The sequence below is a fragment of the Triticum dicoccoides genome, chromosome 3A (genome assembly GCF_002162155.2).
Source record: "Triticum dicoccoides isolate Atlit2015 ecotype Zavitan chromosome 3A, WEW_v2.0, whole genome shotgun sequence".
Classification (NCBI taxonomy): domain Eukaryota; kingdom Viridiplantae; phylum Streptophyta; class Magnoliopsida; order Poales; family Poaceae; genus Triticum; species Triticum dicoccoides.
The window spans coordinates 289,979,673-289,999,084 of NC_041384.1; positions in this window are offsets into that span (position 1 = coordinate 289,979,673).

Here is a 19,412-nt window from a genome sequence, read left to right on the forward strand (position 1 = left end):
CTTCACCATGTGGTGAACATAAATGGGTGAGGCCCGGCCAGGCCACACGCATGATGGGACATGACGGCGAGCTGGGCCCCAACACGCCACGCCCTCGACCGACGTGTGAGGGAATGATTTGTGGCAGTGTGTTGGTGGGAACGACACCTATCGGGTCACTGGGATCCCTTCTATGGTCGGCGGATGCGGGGTCATGAGAAGAGCAGATTTAGGAGCAAGCACACGGACTGTTTACCTAGGTGCGGGACGCGAGGATGTGTAAAACCCTAGTCCTACTTTGGTGGGTGTATTGAGCGTTCTTGAGCTTTCTGAACTAGCTACGGTGGTTGTGCCGTTGCAAAAAGCCGAATCCCTCTCCTGGTTGCCTCGGACCTCCTTTTATAGGAAAAATGGTTTGCCAAAGTGGCACACAGGACGTGGAAAGGCCTACAGTGCGCGAGCTTATCACACGGCATTACGGGACAAAGCACATTAAATGCGCTACGTAGGCGTCCATTAGCTTTATCGAGGATGGGAATGAGGCTTGTCCCGTCCGTCGCCGCTCTGCCTCGCTTCGACATGCGCCCAGGCTAGCGATGCATGCAGCGCCATGCAGGAAGGAAGCTGAGGTGGCGCGGTGGTAGGGCCTTCATGAAGATCTGCATGCCGCCACGCAAGTGCTTGCTGATTTGGCCTGGAAGCTGCATGTTGCCACGCAGGTGCCTGCCCAACTTGTTGGGCTGGCATCTGCATGCGAACGGCGATGGAGTCTTGGCTGGTGCGGGCCTGTAAGTGGCCCTGCTTGCGTCTTCGGCAAGGGCCTTGCCGGGCGCCCAGCAAGGGTCTTGTCGTGGTGTCGTAGTCGTCCTCGGCAAGACGCTTGCTGCGGGTCTTGTGGATTTCCTTGGCTAGGATCCTGCCGAGGGTCACCGTCTTCTGGTCCATATCTGATCTCATATGTTAATGATCTTGACGAAGGTTTGCATGCCACCACAGAGGCGCCTCCCGAGACTTGGTTCCAATGCAGCTGATTGGGTCGGAGCCTATGGGCTCAAGGGTGGCTCGCACTCTGGTGTAACCCCCTCGGGTACAACCTTCCATATTCGTAACTCCAACTCTTGCCTTTTCTAGAGATGCTATGTGAGACTCGCTTCATGGTTGGGTTTTGTCTTTGTTTTTTCATTTTGTTCATGTCATGCATTTCATATCATGTCATCATGTGCATCGCATTTGCATACATGTTCGTCTCATGCATCCGAGTATTTCCCCGTTGTCCGTTTCTCAATCCGGCACTCCTACGCCCTCCGGTGCCCCATTTTGCCTCTTTTCGTGAGCGGGTGTTAAACTTTCTCGGAATGGACCGAGATTTGTCAAGCGGCCTTGGTACACCACCGGTAGACCACCTGTCAAGTTTCGTGCCATTTGGAGTTCGTTTGATACTCCAACGGTTAACCGGGGAACCGCAAAGGCCTCGTGTGTGCTGCAGCCCAACAACCCTCCAAAGTGGCCCAATAACCCATGGAAAATCCCTCTATTCTCTCGGGCGTTTGAGCATGATCACGTGGCTGAAAACCGCTCCCCATTTGAACTCTCCTAGCTCCCTCTACCTATATATTTGCACCTCCCCCAAAAATTCGCGGATGAACCCTAGCGTCTTCCTCCTCGCACCGTCGGACATGTCCGCCGCCCAGCCATGTCGCCTGACCTATCACCGCACGCCACATCATCCTGGCGACTGCTGCCGGCCAACCGGAGCTCGCCACGTCAGGCCGCCGCGCCTCCTCTCCCTCCCGCATCCGCCGCGGCCCGCCGAGGCCCGGGACAGGCCCTCCCCGGCCCGCACCCGAGCTCCGCCCTTGTCCCATGTGCGCTGGCGCCTGAGCCGCCGTCGCGCCGGCGCGCCTCGCTCCGCCGCCCGGCTGCCGCTCCTTCCGCGCCGCCCTGTGCGCCTCTGCCGCCCTCCGCCGCCGCCGGATCCGACCGAGCCGCGCCGCCTCGCCGGTGCCCCGACCTCCCTGACCTCCTCAGCAGCTGCATCACCGGAGTTTACCTCGTCATCCGCGCCAGATCTAGATCTGAGAAAGGTTGACTCCTTTTTTTCCCTAAGTCATGGAATTCTTTCATTCTGGAGCTCTGTTCAACATGTCATAACTTTGCGCTCGCTGCTCCGTTTCATGCGCATGATATATCAAAATGTTCATCACGATGTGCTCTTCATTTTGTTCCATTGTGCCATGTTTGTTGGAGTTCAGCTTGATGCCCAAATAGCTGATGCAAGAGTGCTATAAAATGTTAGGTGCTGATTCTTAGCAGAGTATGAGCATTTGTCATTTTTGCTACATTTATTGTGTGCTGCATATGGGCATGAGCTCTACATGTGTTTTGGCCTATGACATGCCAGCTTTACAGGGGTGTATTCCATGTAGTTTTGTGATCAATGTGGTGACTAGCACAGGCATGCAAAGTACCTCTCGTAATATTGCTGATTTCAGAGACTTAGAATTTCACTGTCTTTATTTGCTGTTATTTTTATGCCATGTTTTCATGTTGCTACAGAGAGATCATGCCTTATTTGAGTATGTTCAGTAAGGATGATTTGGACATATGGTTATGCTCTATCCATCCATGCTCTTTTTTGCATTTATGGAGTGCCCTAGCATGACTCAATCTTGCTCTACTTTTGCTATAAAATGATCCTAGCAGATTGTTTACGTGTTAATCCATGCATTCTATGAGTTTGTTCTGGCTTTTGTTAGCTTCATGAACATGTCTTCTTGCTGGTAGTATGCTTAGCTTGTCATTCAATGCCTTGTATTGAGTTAATCAAGCTCGCAAAGAGGCCTTCATAATTCTGTTTTTGCCATGTCCAGTTTTCTGCTAAGTCTGAATCTGTTAACGAAACTTGCTATGTTTACATGGGTGCCATCATATCTTCTGATCCTTTTTGGCTTATGGTCAGTAAGGGACTTTTGTTATATGCTTTAAGTAGATTCATGCCATGCCTTTTCTTGCTATGTTATGTTCCTGTAGCATGTTGTTATCTTGCTCTAAACATTTCTTCCTGATGTTAATTTCTGGCATGTTAGTATTTTCACTAAGTCTGTGAATCTGATATCTTTTGCACTTTTGCCATGCTTGTTTGAACCTGCTCTTTTGTGATTTAGCCGTAGCTCAGTGTTCATCGTTTATAAAGCATCTTGAGTAGATCACTTCCATGTGCTTTGTTGCTATGTTGGAGTGCCGTAGCTTAGTTTCTTGTTGCATTCTAGGTGGCATTGTGTTGTTAATCGCAGATTTGTGCCATTCTTGTTTTGCTTGCCATTTGCAAACCGTGCATCCGATTCCGGCGATCTTTATATCGATTTCGACCGAAATCAATTCATCTTTCCAGCGGCACTCTTGTTTTGCCAAGTTGAGGCCTGGTTCAATATTTTCCTTTTGGAGCATGCATATGCATTGCATATTGTGGGAGTCCTGGATTAGGGGGTCTCCGGACAGCCGGACTATCTCCATTGGCCGGACTGTTAGACTATGAAGATACAAGACTGAAGACTTCGTCTCGTGTCTGGATGGGACTTTACTTGGCGTGGAAGGCAAGCTAGGCAATACGTATATGGATATCTCCTCCTTTGTCACCGACCTTGTGCAACCCTAACCCTCTCCGGTGTCTATATAAACCGAAGGGTTTTAGTCTGTAGGACAACAATCACAACATACAATCATACCATAGGCTAGCCTCTAGGGTTTAGCCTCTCTGATCTCGTGGTAGATCTACACTTGTAACACCCATATCGTCAATATCAATCAAGCAGGATGTAGGGTTTTACCTCCAGAAAGAGGGCCCGAACCTGGGTAAAACATCGTGTCCCTTGCCTCCTGTTACCATCCGGCCTAGACGCACAGTTCGGGACCCGCTACCCGAGATCCGCCGGTTTTCACACCAACATTGGTGCTTTCATTGAGAGTTCCATTGTGCCGTCGCCACCAGGAAGGATGTCTCTTCCTGTCTTTAAAGACGGCTCTATCGTTGTGGGAGCCCTGGCTGTCGGCCAAACTCTCCGGCTAGGTGGCTTTCTTATGAGCGCCTGTTCGGCCGCCGCGCCGATGATGACTTCTCAGATCATCAAAAGCAATCTTCACGTCAACTCGGAACTCGCCGAGAAGTTAGAACCAATGGAGCTGTCTTCCCTGAACGAGCTCTTGGATCACATCACCGCCCTGGGAGTCGCTACAGACTACGATCAGATTGGGCCTCAACCCGATCTGAGAGAAATTAACTCTCCCCAGGTCACCCATCACGTCGGAGTGGTCGAAGAACAATGCGGCAACCCTTAATCCATCTTAAGGACTAGCTATGTCCGGATTCCCGATCCCTCCAAGCCGGATACCCGCGGAGGGAAGGATGTCACTCAAAGCCTGAACCCAGAATCAGGCAGCGGGCTAGATTTACAGGAAAACATCCAAGAATCCAAACTTTTGAGTTCGGAAACTCCTTGGCCATTGAGCCTCAGATTGGGTGAGGATTCGGATTCAATACCACCCACCCACCCAAACATACGCGATCTATCCCAAATTAGGCAAGAGCCCGAAGAAACAATACACCATTACTGGGCCAGATTTCTCCTGGTCAAGGGCTGCCGCGAGGAAGACGCAATCTCATTCTTCTGCAATAATTGCACGGACAAGGGAATCCTCAATGCCATAAGTCGCCGCGAAATTACACGCTTTGCCGACTTGGTGTCCATAGTACGAAAGTACTGTGCGATGGAAAGCGCCTGGAAAACCGAAATAAAATTTTGGGATAATCCGGCTCTGAATACAAACCCAGTCCGAAATAAAAGGGTGCACTATCACAATACACCTGGGTTAACTACCAAAAAGCAAAGGCCCTCTACGGGGCAAGGAACCGTACTGGACGGATGGCTCAATGGACCCTGCAAAATTCATAGTACAGCGGATGCGACACCAACGCACAGCCTTAGAGCATGCTGGATACTCCGGCAGGTGGCCAAAAGTGGTGAGGATCTACTCCTTCCAAAAACCATAGAGCACCACCCCGACGACAACAATATGGTCTTAACGCTCTTCGAGACTTTCGCGTCAAATAATAGACGGAAGCGAACACTCCGCAGCACGTCCGAAATCTGCCACATAGCAGAAAGAAATCCTTGGAGCGACACGGCGATTACCTTCAATGCCAGTGACGAACCTAAATTCCAAACAGCCCGAGTACCAGCCGCACTGGTCCTCAGTCCAATCGTGGACGGCTTTTGACTCACCAAGGTACTCATGGACGGCGGCAGCGGATTAAACCTCATATATTAGGAAACTCTTCAAAAGATGGAAATAGACTGGAGCCGCATTAAGCAAAGCAGCACAACCTTTAGAGGAATCATCCCAGTCGGGAAGCGCGCTGCGCTGGAAAAATCACACTAGACGTGGTATTCGGCACGCTGGATAATTACAGGTCCGAAGAAATTACATTCCAAGTGGCCCCGTTCAACAGCGGATACCACGCTCTATTAGGGCAGGAGGCGTTTACCATCTTCCAAGCCATACCCCATTACGGGTACATAAAGTTCAAAATGCCCAGGGTAAACGGAATCATCACTATTGTTAGTGATCCGGACATAGCACTCCGCGCCGAAAATAAGACAGCTGCACTGGCCCTTGAAGCACTATCCGAAGCCCTAGCGGCCGAAGAACTTACTGCGCTGCGCTCCACGGAGAACAGGGCGGACGAAATAGTCAAATTCCAAGTCCATCCAACGGACCCTACAAAAACAGCTTCCATCGGGGCACAATTAAACCCTGATGTCGACACCGCACTACGAGAATTCCTACGCGAGAACTGCGACATTTTTGCCTGGCACCCTTCAGACATGCCAGGAATCCCACGTAGGCTGGCTGAACACAGCCTAAATATCCTAAAAGGATTAAAGCCAGTCAAACAGGCTCTTTGACGTTTCTCCGAGCCTAAAAGACAAGCCATGTGAGAGGAACTAGCCAAGATATTGGAGGCCGATGTCGGATTTCGGGTTTCGGTAGACCCTTGAGGTTCGAACATTGGGGTGCGAACGGAGATTTCGCCTTCTACCTACCTGCGCCCCACCGCCACGCTAAGATCTAAGCTATCGAAAGAACAGCACAAGAGACACGGAGTTTATACTGGTTCGGGCCACCGTTGTGGTGTAATACCCTACTCCAGTGTGTGGTGTGGTGGATTGCCTCTTGGGCTGATGATGATGAGCAATACAAGGAAGAATAGCCTCGCGAGGGTCTGTTCTTGGCTGAGGGGATGAACTGCTAGGAGGAGTTCAGTCACCCTTCTCTCTCTCTCTCTCTCTCTTCTCGATTCTCTCTCCGATTTCGATCCCTCTACCCTATGGGTGACTAGTCCTATTTATAGGCAAAGGCCCTGGGCCTCTTCCCAAATATTGAGCGGGAAGGGCGCCACAATTGGCCATTTTGAAGGGGAACATCTGGTACACTTATCCTGACTAAAGTTGGTCCTCGCCTGCCAAAGGCTCTGGTGGTGACGCTGGCTTGGGCTCCACAATGACTTCCTCCCTGTCGTTGGACTGGTCTTGGTCTCGTTGCACCGAAACGTGTGCCTTTGCTTGATGCTCTCGCCTGTGCTTGCTCCCTTTGCACCAAAGAGGAAAGGTGGACACTGCGCGGGCTGGCGCCCGCCTGGCACCCTTGGTTGTCATGGCTTGCGTCACGGGCACCTTGTGAGGTACCCCGCCTTGATCTCTCCGCCTCCTCGCGAGCCAGCCTGACGAGGCCGTGCCTGAGGAAGCTCCGTGTCGTCCGCCCCGCGAGGCTTGACCCCTCGCGAGGGTCTTGGGTCTGTGTTGATGAAGATGGGCCGTGTTGGGCCCCTCCTCGAGCCACGCCGTAGGCCGCAGGCAGGCAAGTCTGGGGACCCCCGTTCCCAGAACGCCGACAGTAGCCCCCGGGCCCAAGGCGCGCCCGGACTTGGCCGTGCAGGGAGGCGAAAGGGCAAGGGCGAAGCGCCGCGGGCCCTAACAGCCTGCGGCCTTGGGCGCCCCGTGGCGGTTGATTGGGCGTGGGCGGCACTGTTCCCCCACGCCCCCCTTATTTTGCGCCATGCTAGGCGGACTCGTAGTCGTACACAGCCGCTCCCCTTTCTGTTGCTCGAGCGTCCTTTGTCCTTCCTCCGCTCGAACTCCAGCTTCTGTTTTCAACCCAATCTTGAACCTCCCCCCCTTCCCATCGCCATGGCTCCGACGAAGAAGGGAAGAGGGAAGAAACCCATGCCTCCGCCTTGCTCGCCGCCGTTGGCGGCCCCCGCCGAGGGCTTGGGCAAGGTCAGCTCGGCTCTGGCCACTATCTTCAACGAATGCGGGAGGACGACGGCCTGGCCCACGTCTCACTTCTCCATCGACAAGATAGTCACCAAGGTCCAGTATTTCGCCGACGCCCTATGGGCGGGTCTGGTTCCCCCCTTTTCGGATTTCTTCAATGCCATGCTTTCCCACTATCAGACCCACATGATGCATCTGGGTCCTGAATCCATCACCCTTCTTTCGGTCTTCGCCTTTGTTTGCGAGGCAATGATGGGCATCCTTCCTTCGGTAGCCTTGCTGCGCCACTTCTTCTCTCTGCGTCTTGTCGACCCTACCCAATGCTCGGCGTCCGTGAGCTTCGCTGTCGCGTCTGAAACAGCGGCCTCAGGGATTGACTTCAGGCTCCCTCCTCCTGCTGCTGGGTTCCGCGAGCGGTGGCTGTATGTGGATGTAGGGGTGCCCAGCCCCCTGCTATCGGAGCCAACTTCGCCTGCTGTCCCCAATTCGGGCTGGGCCAGGAGACGCTTGAGAGGCCCCGACTCGTCTTCGTCTGGCACCGCTTTGCGTTCTTGAGGTCGCTTGGCGTGACAGCGCCCAAGGTGGTGAAGGAGTTCCTGCTACGCTGCGTTGCTCCTCTCCAACGCCACTCCCACTGGATGTGGGCCTTCAGCAGGCGTGATGATCGTATGAGGCTCCAGGAAGAGGACCTGACGCCTGAAGTGCTGAGGACAACGCTCTTGATCCTGACTAGGGACCCCAACTCTGGCAGCATCCAGCAGGTAGGGGCCTTGCTGTACCTCTGCCAGAATAGGCGCGATTTTGTGAATCAGATGCCTATCTTTAATGAGTGGGGGCCGCGCCCCGCCGGCCTCCAGGGGCCTCGCGAGAACCCAGTGATGGTGACTGCCCTTCCAGTCGGCCAAGGCGACTCTTCCTCAAGTGGCGGAGGTGGGAGGCATGAGGCGCCAGAGGCCGAGGGGGCTCCCGGCGGGGTGACAGCGCCGAGCGATGCTCATGAGGGAGCAGCTCTTGGGGCCCGTGCCGCTGAGGCTAAGGGTGGCAAGCAGCTGTCCTCAGCGCCTGCGACTCTGGCCCCTGAGGCTCCAGCCGCTTCTCTTGGCGAGGTGATTGGCAGCGCGCATCAGCCAGGCGCCCCCGACGCGGATCGCCTTGATGCTCCATCTTCGTCGCAGGTTGATCCCTGCGCTCAACTCTTGGGCCGCTTCCGCATGGACTTTGAGGCCCTCCGGAAGAGAAGGGAGGCCCTGGGCGACGATTACCCTTGTCGCCTGGTGAAGATTAGGAAGTACTTCACCACTGATGAGTAAGCCTTCACCTTTCCCAACTCCCGATCCTTCTGTTGCTTTTACTGATCCTTGCTCCGCAGGCCCCTTCTAGCCGAGCTCGCGGAGACAGCTGAGGTGCCGTCCCCCTTGGCTTCTCCCCCTCCATCATCCTCAAGCGCTCCGAGTAGTAGAGCCCTTGTGGTGAGGGCGATCGGAGAGGTGAACCGTCCCGAGGCGCATCGTGGCCTTGTGCACCTCACGATCCTCCTTCGCGGGCCTTCTCGTGGCATAGCCAGCCTGCCGTGGGCTTCTCGCCTGGTCGTGGACTGCGATTGGCTGAGGCGCTCCCTGCGCTCTTCATCTGGGGACGGGCTGGCTCCAGGCCAGGCTTCTGGCGTGGCGTGCCCGACCGTCGCGAGAGTGCCAGCCCCCAGCCCCCTTCCCGGAGGGGGAGTGCTGATTCGTGGCCCCCGACGCTTGTTTGGGGAAGATGATGGTGTGGAAGACGTGCTCGAGCGTGCCCGGGAGCGTCGCGCTCTTCGCCAAGGATTCCTTCGAAGGGCGGATGACGCGGTGAGCCTGCTTGGTGAGGAGCTTGATGATGAAGACGCGCGCCTTGAGGCCGAGGGCCTGCGCCTGGCTGCAGAGAGGCACGAGCTGGAGGGTGCCATCGCCCTTGCGCGCCGTCAGCATGATCTTGACGATGCAGAGGCCAAGGTGTCGCTGGTGGCCTCTCGAGAGGCCCGATCTTGGGCCGCTGAGGAGGCCCGGGAAGCTGACCGGCGGCGAGAGGCGGCGGAGGAGCGGGCTCGGGAGTTCCTGGCCTGGTGCCACTCACTGGAGGAGCAAGTGGAGCTGCGCGAGGCAGCCCTCGCGTTGATGAAGGTTGGCTCTGGCGGCCCAGCAGAGCTCCAAAAGCGTGAGGAGGCGCTGACGCTGGAAGCCGCTGAACGTACCCGCGAGTACGAGCGTCTGGAGACGAGGGAGCGCTTGGTGATGCAGGCGGAGGATGATGTTGCTGCACGGGAAGCCCGTGTCCTGGAGGAGGTCGGACGTCGGGTGGCGATGGCGCGCTTGAACCTCGAGCACGAGTTCGAGGAGAGGTGGCCATGGCTCCGACGAAGAAGGGAAGAGGGAAGAAACCCATGCCTCCGCCTTGCTCGCCGCCGTTGGCGGCCCCCGCCGAGGGCTTGGGCAAGGTCAGCTCGGCTCTGGCCACTATCTTCAACGAATGCGGGAGGACGACGGCCTGGCCCACGTCTCACTTCTCCATCGACAGGATAGTCACCAAGGTCCAGTATTTCGCCGACGCCCTATGGGCGGGTCTGGTTCCCCCCTTTTCTGATTTCTTCAATGCCGTGCTTTCCCACTATCAGACACACATGATGCATCTGGGTCCTGAATCCATCACCCTTCTTTCGGTCTTCGCCTTTGTTTGCGAGGCAATGATGGGCATCCTTCCTTCGGTAGCCTTGCTGCGCCACTTCTTCTCTCTGCGTCTTGTCGACCCTACCCAATGCTCGGCGTGCGTGAGCTTCGCTGCCGCGTCTGAAACATCGGCCTCAGGGATTGACTTCAGGCTCCCTCCGCCTGCGGCTGGGTTCCGCGAGCGGTGGCTGTATGTGGATGTAGGGGTGCCCAGCCCCCTGCTATCGGAGCCAACTTCGCCTGCTGTCCCCAATTCGTGCTGGGCCAGGAGACGCTTGAGAGGCCCCGGCTCGTCTTCGTCTGGCACCGCTTTGCGTTCTTGAGGTCGCTTGGCGTGACAGCGCCCAAGGTGGTGAAGGAGTTCCTGCTACGCTGCGTTGCTCCTCTCCAACGCCACTCCCACTGGATGTGGGCCTTCAGCAGGCGTGATGATCGTATGAGGCTCCAGGAAGAGGACCTGACGCCTGAAGTGCTGAGGACAACGCTCTTGATCCTGACTGGGGACCCCAACTCTGGCAGCATCCAGCAGGTAGGGGCCTTGTTGTACCTCTGCCAGAATAGGCGCGATTTTGTGAATCAGATGCCTATCTTTAATGAGTGGGGCCACGCCCCGCCGGCCTCCAGGGGCCTCGCGAGAACCCAGTGATGGTGACTGCCCTTCCAGTCGGCCAAGGCGACTCTTCCTCAAGTGGCGGAGGTGGGAGGCATTAGGCGCCAGAGGCCGAGGGGGCTCCCGGCAGGGTGACAGCGCCGGGCGATGCTCATGAGGGAGCAGCTCTTGGGGCCCGTGCCGCTGAGGCTGAGGGTGGCAAGCAGCTGTCCTCAGCGCCTGCGACTCAGGCCCCTGAGGCTCCAGCCGCTTCTCTTGGCGAGGCGATTGGCAGCGCGCATCAGGCAGGCGCCCCCGACGCGGATCGCCTTGATGCTCCGTCTTCGTCGCAGGTTGATCCCTGCGCTCAACTCTTGGACCGCTTCCGCATGGACTTTGAGGCCCTCCGGAAGAGAAGGGAGGCCCTGGGCGACGATTACCCTTGTCGCCTGGTGAAGATTAGGAAGTACTTCACCACTGATGAGTAAGCCTTCACCTTTCCCAACTCACGATCCTTCTGTTGCTTTTACTGATCCTTGCTCCGCAGGCCCCTTCTAGCCGAGCTCGCGGAGACAGCTGAGGTGCCGTCCCCCTTGGCTTCTCCCCCTCCATCGTCCTCAAGCGCTCCGAGTAGTAGAGCCCTTGTGGTGAGGGCGATCGGAGAGGTGAACCGTCCCGAGGCGCATCGTGGCCTTGTGCACCTCACGATCCTCCTTCGCGGGCCTTCTCGTGGCATAGCCAGCCTGCCGTGGGCTTCTCGCCTGGTCGTGGACTGCGATTGGCTGAGGCGCTCCCTGCGCTCTTCATCTGGGGACGGGCTGGCTCCAGGCCGGGCTTCTGGCGTGGCGTGCCCGACCGTCGCGAGAGTGCCAGCCCCCAGCCCCCTTCCCGGAGGGGGAGTGCTGATTCGTGGCCCCCGACGCTTGTTTGGGGAAGATGATGGTGTGGAAGACGTGCTCGAGCGTGCCCGGGAGCGTCGCGCTCTTCGCCAAGGATTCCTTCGAAGGGCGGATGACGCGGTGAGCCTGCTTGGTGAGGAGCTTGATGATGAAGACGCGCGCCTTGAGGCGGAGGGCCTGCGCCTGGCTGCAGAGAGGCACGAGCTGGAGGGCGCCATCGCCCTTGCGCGCCGTCAGCATGATCTTGACGATGCAGAGGCCAAGGTGTCGCTGGTGGCCTCTCGAGAGGCCCGATCTTGGGCCGCTGAGGAGGCCCGGGAAGCTGACCGGCGGCGAGAGGCGGCGGAGGAGCGGGCTCGGGAGCTCCTGGCCTGGTGCCACTCACTGGAGGAGCAAGTGGAGCTGCGCGAGGCAGCCCTCGCGTCGATGAAGGTTGGCTCTGGCGACCCAGCAGAGCTCCAAAAGCGTGAGGAGGCGCTGACGCTGGAAGCCGCCGAACGTACCCGCGAGTACGAGCGTCTGGAGACGAGGGAGCGCTTGGTGACGCAGGCGGAGGATGATGTTGCTGCACGGGAAGCCCGTGTCCTGGAGGAGGTCGGACGTCGGGTGGCGATGGCGCGTTTGAACCTCGAGCACGAGTTCGAGGAGAGGCTGGGGTTGATCCAGGCCGAGGCTGAAGGTAGGACTGCTGCCTTGAGGGCCAAGCTGGAGGAAGCGACGCGGCGGGCCGATGCTTTCCGGGCCGCCCTTGAGGTAGCGCAAGGGGAGTCAACCACCTCCCAGGCCGAGGTGCTCCTTCTTCGCCAGCGGGTGGAGGAGGCTGAGGTCGTCGCGTGCCAGAATGTGGACGATATACGTCACCGGCGGATCCTGGAGCATGAGCATGGCCCCATGCTCACCATGCTCCAGGAGAGAGCCAACACAGCCTTGGGAAACATCTGCGAGGCGGCTGTTGGCGAGCCGCATGCAGTCAACTATGCCGGCAACCTTCAGTTCTTCACTGACGTGGTGACGCTACTGGAGGCGCGGTCGGTCAGGGCTGACAGGTTGGTGGAGGAGAGGAGCCGCGCCCTGCTCGGGCGCGCCTTTTCTCGCGTCTTCAGCCATCTCCGGAACATGGATCCCCACTTCGATTTTGACGCCGCCATCGCCCCAGTCCCCCAGGTCGTCCGAGACGACCTGGCGCAATGGGTGGAAGACAATGTGGATGCTCTTGTCAGGGCCTTCGCTTCAGACAACGACGGCGTGATCGTGGCTGCCGACGAGGGCGGTGTGGTGAACGGCCCTGCCGCTGCTGGTGGCGACGCAGACAGCGATGGCGAGTCCAGCGACGCCAGAAATGGTTCGGGTGGTGCTCCCGAGGATGCATTGGGGGATTTATCCGACTGATTGTGCATCGTTCCTGCTTCCTTACCCTGCATGAATGGAACTCAGGTTTTGGCCTGATGGCTGTGAGAGCATTTTGGAGGGGGAGCCCCTCATGTAAAACTTGTGTTCATCGTACTAGTAGACGTTACATTGCCCATGCGCCCGCGCCAAGTGGTTGGCTCAAGCGACGCGCTGGTCGGCTAGTTTACCTTTGTCCCGTGCAGGCCCTGAGGTAGCCTCTGGGAGGTTGTGGTGTCCCGAGTGTTCCCTGATCGAATCTGTAGGATCTGCAGTAAAAAACCCTCCTGAGAGGACGCGGCGGCGGCAGTCTGGGCTGCGCGCAAGCTGGGCCTGACCCGGCTCGCGAGGGGCTCACGAGGGGAGGCAGCTGAGGCGAAGTGGTAATCAAAACGCGAGAAATTGCTCGAACGAGACTAAGCACCCCTTCCCTGAACACACGCAAATCTCAAATTCGAATACAACTTAAATCCAGCGGGGGCAAGTGACAACCAAAGGGAAAAGCAATGAAAGCAGACAAAAGGCCGCGTCCAGCACCTAATCTAGTCTTGGACGTCTTCTCACCAGCGCCTAGCTAAGTGCTGCCACTGGGCGTGGGTGGGAGCCCCAGGGCCTGAGGCCGGCACCCCTGAGACTCCAGGGCATGTACAACCCCACTCATTATTACGTGAGAGTGTCACGGGGCGGCGAGCTTCACAGGCACTAGGCCTTCTTCACAGGTAGCGGCCTTGCTTCATATAGCCAGGCAAGGGCCCCGCCTTGCGCCACACTCTAGTGCCATCAACGACGACAGGAAACCAGGACGCCACCAATGGGTTAGAGCGGTCGCCAGCGGTTCCCCCGACGACCACGGGTCCTCCGCCAGGGGCAGGCCCTGAGGCACCTCCCCAGCAGAGGGCCTACCTCCTGAGAACACCTTGCTCCGAATGCCGCAGTGGTGATGTCAGATCTCGGCCCCTCTCCTGCAGCCCCCCGTGCCCTCCTCCCGAGGGGTAGGAGACTGTGGGAGTGGGGTAGCTGCTCGCTGTGGCGACCTGCACCTCCTGTGATCCATGATTAGCGTATGCCTACTCCTGAGGAATTAGCGGAACCCGATAATCGCTGCCTCCAGCGTGGCCGGTGGGATTGTCCCAGGGCTCCTAGAAGAGCTCAGCTTCTGGTGCCTCGTGCCCCCAGCTTGGGCTGAGGAGCGAGCCTTGTTCGCCCTCGTGAGGGTGCCCTTGGTCCATCATGTAGGGCACGTATTCTTCTGGCGCCGTCATCCCAAAGGCCACGCCGTAGTGCTCCGCGTGCCATGCAGCTCTGCTTGACGTGCCCACCATGGGGTGGTAGCGCGGCTGTCCACTGGGGCCGTGGGTCACGTCGAGTCCTTCTTCTTCATGGACCCGGAGCGGGGGCAGCGCCGCCGCCGGTCCGGTGCCGACAGCTTCGCTGGCGTTGGAGTAGCCTTGGAGCCCGCGGGCATGCGCGGAGCCCCCGCGCAGGCCGCCCTAGGCTTGAGATGGGAGCTCGGTGCAGAAGGGGTGAGCCCTCAAGGCGGCGAAGCCCAGGAGCTCTGCCACCCGCTCCACCAGCACGTCGCGGCCGCCCTCCAGCAGCCTGCACTGCAGCAGCTCTCGGGCCACCGTGAGCGCGGCCCTCGAGTTCGCCTGCTCCCGGCGGGTGTACGGTGTCATGGTCGCGGCGTGATTGGAGGCCCTTGCTGCCGACCGCGCCTGCCGCGGTGTGAGAGCTGTCGAAGCCTGTCCGCGTCGCCCGCGGCCTGCAGAGTCCTGCGGACCGCGAGCTGCCTGGGGCATGGGGTCGCCCGAGGCGAGCAGCTCTGCGCTGGCGGGCCACGCCGCCCATGGATCTGGGTTGCCCGCCTGGTCGCCGGACATGGTGATGACGACGCGACGGGACACGAAGCAGTAGAAGGTGGATTCTGGCGCACCCCTACCTGGCGCGCCAAATGTCAGATTTCGGGTTCCGGCAAACCCTTGAGGTTCGAGCACTGGGGTGCGCGCGGAGATTTCGCCTTCTACCTACCTGCGCCCCACCGCCACGCTAAGATCTAAGGAATGGAAAGAACAACACAAGAGACACGGAGTTTATACTGGTTCGGGCCACCGTTGTGGTGTAATACCCTACTCCAGTGTGTGGTGTGGTGGATTGCCTCTTGGGCTGATGATGATGAGCAATACAAGGAAGAACAGCCTCGCGAGGGTCTGTTCTTGGCTGAGGGGATGAACTGCTAGGAGGAGTTCAGTCACCCTTCTCTCTCTCTCTTCTCGATTCTCTCTCCGATTTCGATCCCTCTACCCTGTGGGTGACTAGTCCTATTTATAGGCAAAGGCCCTGGGCCTCTTCCCAAATATTGAGCGGGAAGGGCGCTAACAATTGGCCATTTTGAAGGGGAACATTTGGTACACTTATCCTGACTAAAGTTGGTCCTCGCCTCCCAAAGGCTCTGGTGGTGATGCTGGCTTGGGCTCCAAAATGACTTCCTCCCTGTCGTTGGACTGGTCTTGGTCTCATTGCACCGAAACGGGTGCCCTTGCTTGATGCTCTCACCTGCGCTTGCTCCCTTTGCACCAAAGAGGAAAGGAGGACACTGCGCGGGCTGGCGCCCGCCTGGCACCCTTGGTCATCATGGCTTGCGTCAGGGGCACCTCGTGAGGTACCCCGCCTTGATCTCTCCGCCTCCTCACGAGGCAACCTGATGAGGCCGTGCCTGAGGAAGCTCCATGTCATCCGCCCCACGAGGCTTGACCCCTCGCGAGGGTCTTGGGTCTGTGTTGATGAAGATGGGCCGTGATGGGCCCCTCCTCGAGCCACGCCGCAGGCAGGCAAGTCTGGGGACCCCCGTTCCCAGAATGCCGACAGGCGGATTCATCAGAGACATAAAACATCCGGACTAGCTAGCAAATCTGGTGATGGTACGAAAGAAGGACAAATCCTGGCGCTTGTGCGTCAATTTTAAGGACCTTAATAAGGCCTGCCCAAAGGACCCCTTCCCCCTCCCCCACATCGACCAAATCATCGATGCTACCGTAGGACAAGATTCATTGTGTTTCCTCGACGCATACTCTACCATCAAATCAAAATGGCAGAGCCAGACCAAGCTGAAATGGCATTCATCACACCATACGGCCCATTCTACTTCAACACAATGCCGTTCGGGCTAAAAAACGCCGGTGCAACATATCAGCGCATGATTCAGACATGCCTGGAAAACCAGATCGGCAAAACAGTGGAGGCATACGTGGATGATGTGGTCGTTAAAACCAAGCATGTCGAAACTCTAGTAGACGACTTGAGGCTCACATTCGACAACCTTCGAACATATGACATCAAGCTCAATCCAGAAAAATGCGTTTTCGGCATACCAGCAGGAAAGCTCCTGGGATTCATTGTCTCCAGTAGAGGTATTGAAGCCAATCCGGCCAAAATTCGAGCAATGGCACAGTTGGCTACCCCAACAGACCTCAAACAAACACAAAAATTAACTGGATGTGTGGCGTCTCTAAGCCGCTTTATCTCCCGCCTGGGAGAAACGGCATTACCCCTTTATCGCCTCCTCCGGCGCACCGAACACTTTGAGTGGACGGACGCTGCCACAGCCGGACTCAATGAAATAAAGGCCATATTGGCAACAAACCCAGTCCTGGCCACGCCAAACATTGGCGAACCAATGCTATTATACATTGCGGCAACTCATCAAGTAGTAAGCGCAGTGCTTGTCATTCAGCGAGAAGTGGATGGACACAAATTTCCCCTTCAAAAGCCAGTTTACTACGTGTCCACTGTCCTTACTCCATGCAAAGCACGGTACCCGCATTATCAAAATATAACGTACGCGGTATTCATGGCATCCCAGAAGCTGCGACACTACTTTCAAGAGTGTTCGATAACGGTGGTCTCGGAAGTACCACTTAACGATATTATAAACAACCGCGACGCAACGGGCCGGATTGCCAAATGGGCCATTGAGCACCTCCCGCTCGACATAACTTACAAGCCATGGTGAGCTATTAAATCGCATGGTTTGGGTGACTTCGTTGCTGAATGGACGGAAGCCGAACTCCCTAAAGAGTACGGCACATATTCAAACTGGATCATGCACTTTGACGGCTCCAAAATGTTGGCTGGTCTAGGGGCTGGTGTCGTTTTGACATCCCCAACAGGAGACACCATTCAATACGTACTGCAGATAATGTATACGGACTCCAACAACATAGCCAAATATGAGGCCCTTCTACATGGTCTCCGGATGCCAGTATCCATGGGCATTCAACACCTAGAGGTGCGTGGGGATTCAAACCTTGCGATATCCCAAATAAATGGAGACTTTGATGCCAAGCATCCAAAAATGGCCGATTATCGCAATTGCGTCCTAAAAATGTCAGCTCGGTTCGAATGGCTCGAATTTCACCATGTGGCCCGGGAAAACAATCAGGCAGCGGATATCCTCGCCCGCATTGGCGCCAAACACGACGTGGTCCCTCCCAAAATTTTTGTGGAAAGGCTTTTCAAGGCATCCATAGCATGGGAAGGGGACACCTTGCCGACTTGGTGTCCATAGTACGAAAGTACTGTGTGATGGAAAGCGCCTGGAAAACCGAAATAAAATTTTGGGATAATCCGGCCCTGAATAAAAACCCAGTCTGAAATAAAAGGGTGCACTATCACAATACACTTGGGTTAACTACCAAAAAGTAAAGGCCCTCTACGGGGCAAGGAACCGTACTAGAGGGATGGCTCAACGGACCCTGCAAAATTCTTATTACAGCGGATGCGATACCAATGCACAGCCTTAGAGCATGCTGGATACTCCGGCAGGTGGCCAAAAGAGGTGAGGATCTACTCCTTCCAAAAACCACAGAGCACCACCCCGAGGACAACAATACGGTCTTGACGGTCTTCGAGACCTTCGCGTCAAATAATAGACGGAAGCGAACACTCCGCAGCACGTCCGAAATCTGCCACATAGCAGAGACAAATCCTTGGAGCGACACGGCCATTACCTTCAATGCCAGTGACGAACCTAAATTCCGAACAGCCCGAGTACCAGCCGCACTGGTCCTTAGTCCAATCGTGGACGACTTTCGACTCACCAAGGTACTCATGGACGGCGGCAACGGCTTAAACCTCATCTATGAGGAAACTCTTCAAAAGATGGAAATAGACTTGAGCCGCATTAAGCAAAGCAGCACAACCTTTAGAGGAATCATCCCCAGTCGGGAAGCACGCTGCGCTGGAAAAATCACACTAGACGTGGTATTCGGCATGCCGGATAATTACTGGTCCGAAGAAATTACATTCCAAGTGGCCCCGTTCAGCAGCGGATACCATGCTCTATTAGGGCAGGAGGCGTTTACAATCTTCCAAGCCATACCCCATTACGGGTACGTGAAGCTCAAAATGCCTGGGCCCAACGGAATCATCACTCTTGTTAGTGATCCAGACATACCACTCCGCGCCGAAAATAAGACAGATGCACTAGCCCTTGAGGCACTATCCGAAGCCCTAGCGGCCGAAGAACTAACTGCGCTGCGCTCCACGGTGAACAGGGCGGACGAAATAGTCAAATTCCAAGTCCATCCAACATACCCTACAAAACAGCTTCCATCGGGGCACAATTAAACCCTGATGTCGACACCGCACTGCGAGAATTCCTACGCGAGAACTGCGACATTTTTGCCTGGCACCCTTCAGACATGCCAGGAATCCCACGTAGGCTGGCTGAACACAGCCTAAATATCCTAAAAGGATTCAAGCCAGTCAAACAGGCTCTTCGACGTTTCTCCGAGCCTAAAAGACAAGCCATGCGAGATGAACTAGCCAAGATATTGGAGGCCGGATTCATCAGAGACATAAAACATCCAGACTGGCTAGCAAACCTGGTGATGGTACCAAAGAAGGACAAATCCTAGCGCTTGTGCGTCGATTTTAAGGACCTTAATAAGGCCCGCCCAAAGGATCCCTTCCCCCTCCCCCGCATCGATCAAATCATCGATGCTACCGCAGGACAAGATTCATTGTGTTTCCTCGACGCATACTCCGGCTACCATCAAATCAAAATGGCAGAGCCAGACCAAGCCGAAACGGCATTCATCACACCATACGGCCAATTCTGCTTCAACACAATGCCCTTCGGGCTAAAAAATGCCGGTGCAACATATCAGTGCATGATTCAGACATGCCTGGCAAACCAGATCAGCAAAACAGTGGAGGCATACGTGGATGACGTGGTCGTTAAAACCAAGCATGTCGAAACTCTAGTAGACGACTTGAGGCTCACACTCGACAACCTCCGAACATATGACATCAAGCTCAATCCGGAAAAATGAGTTTTCGGCATACCAGCAGGAAAGCTCCTGGGATTCATTGTCTCTAGTAGAGGTATTGAAGCCAATCCGGCCAAAATTCGAGCATTGGCACAGTTGGCTACCCCAACAGACCTCAAACTAACACAAAAATTAACTGGATGCATGGCGTCTTTAAGCCGCTTTATCTCCCGCCTGGGAGAAAAGGCATTACCCCTTTATCG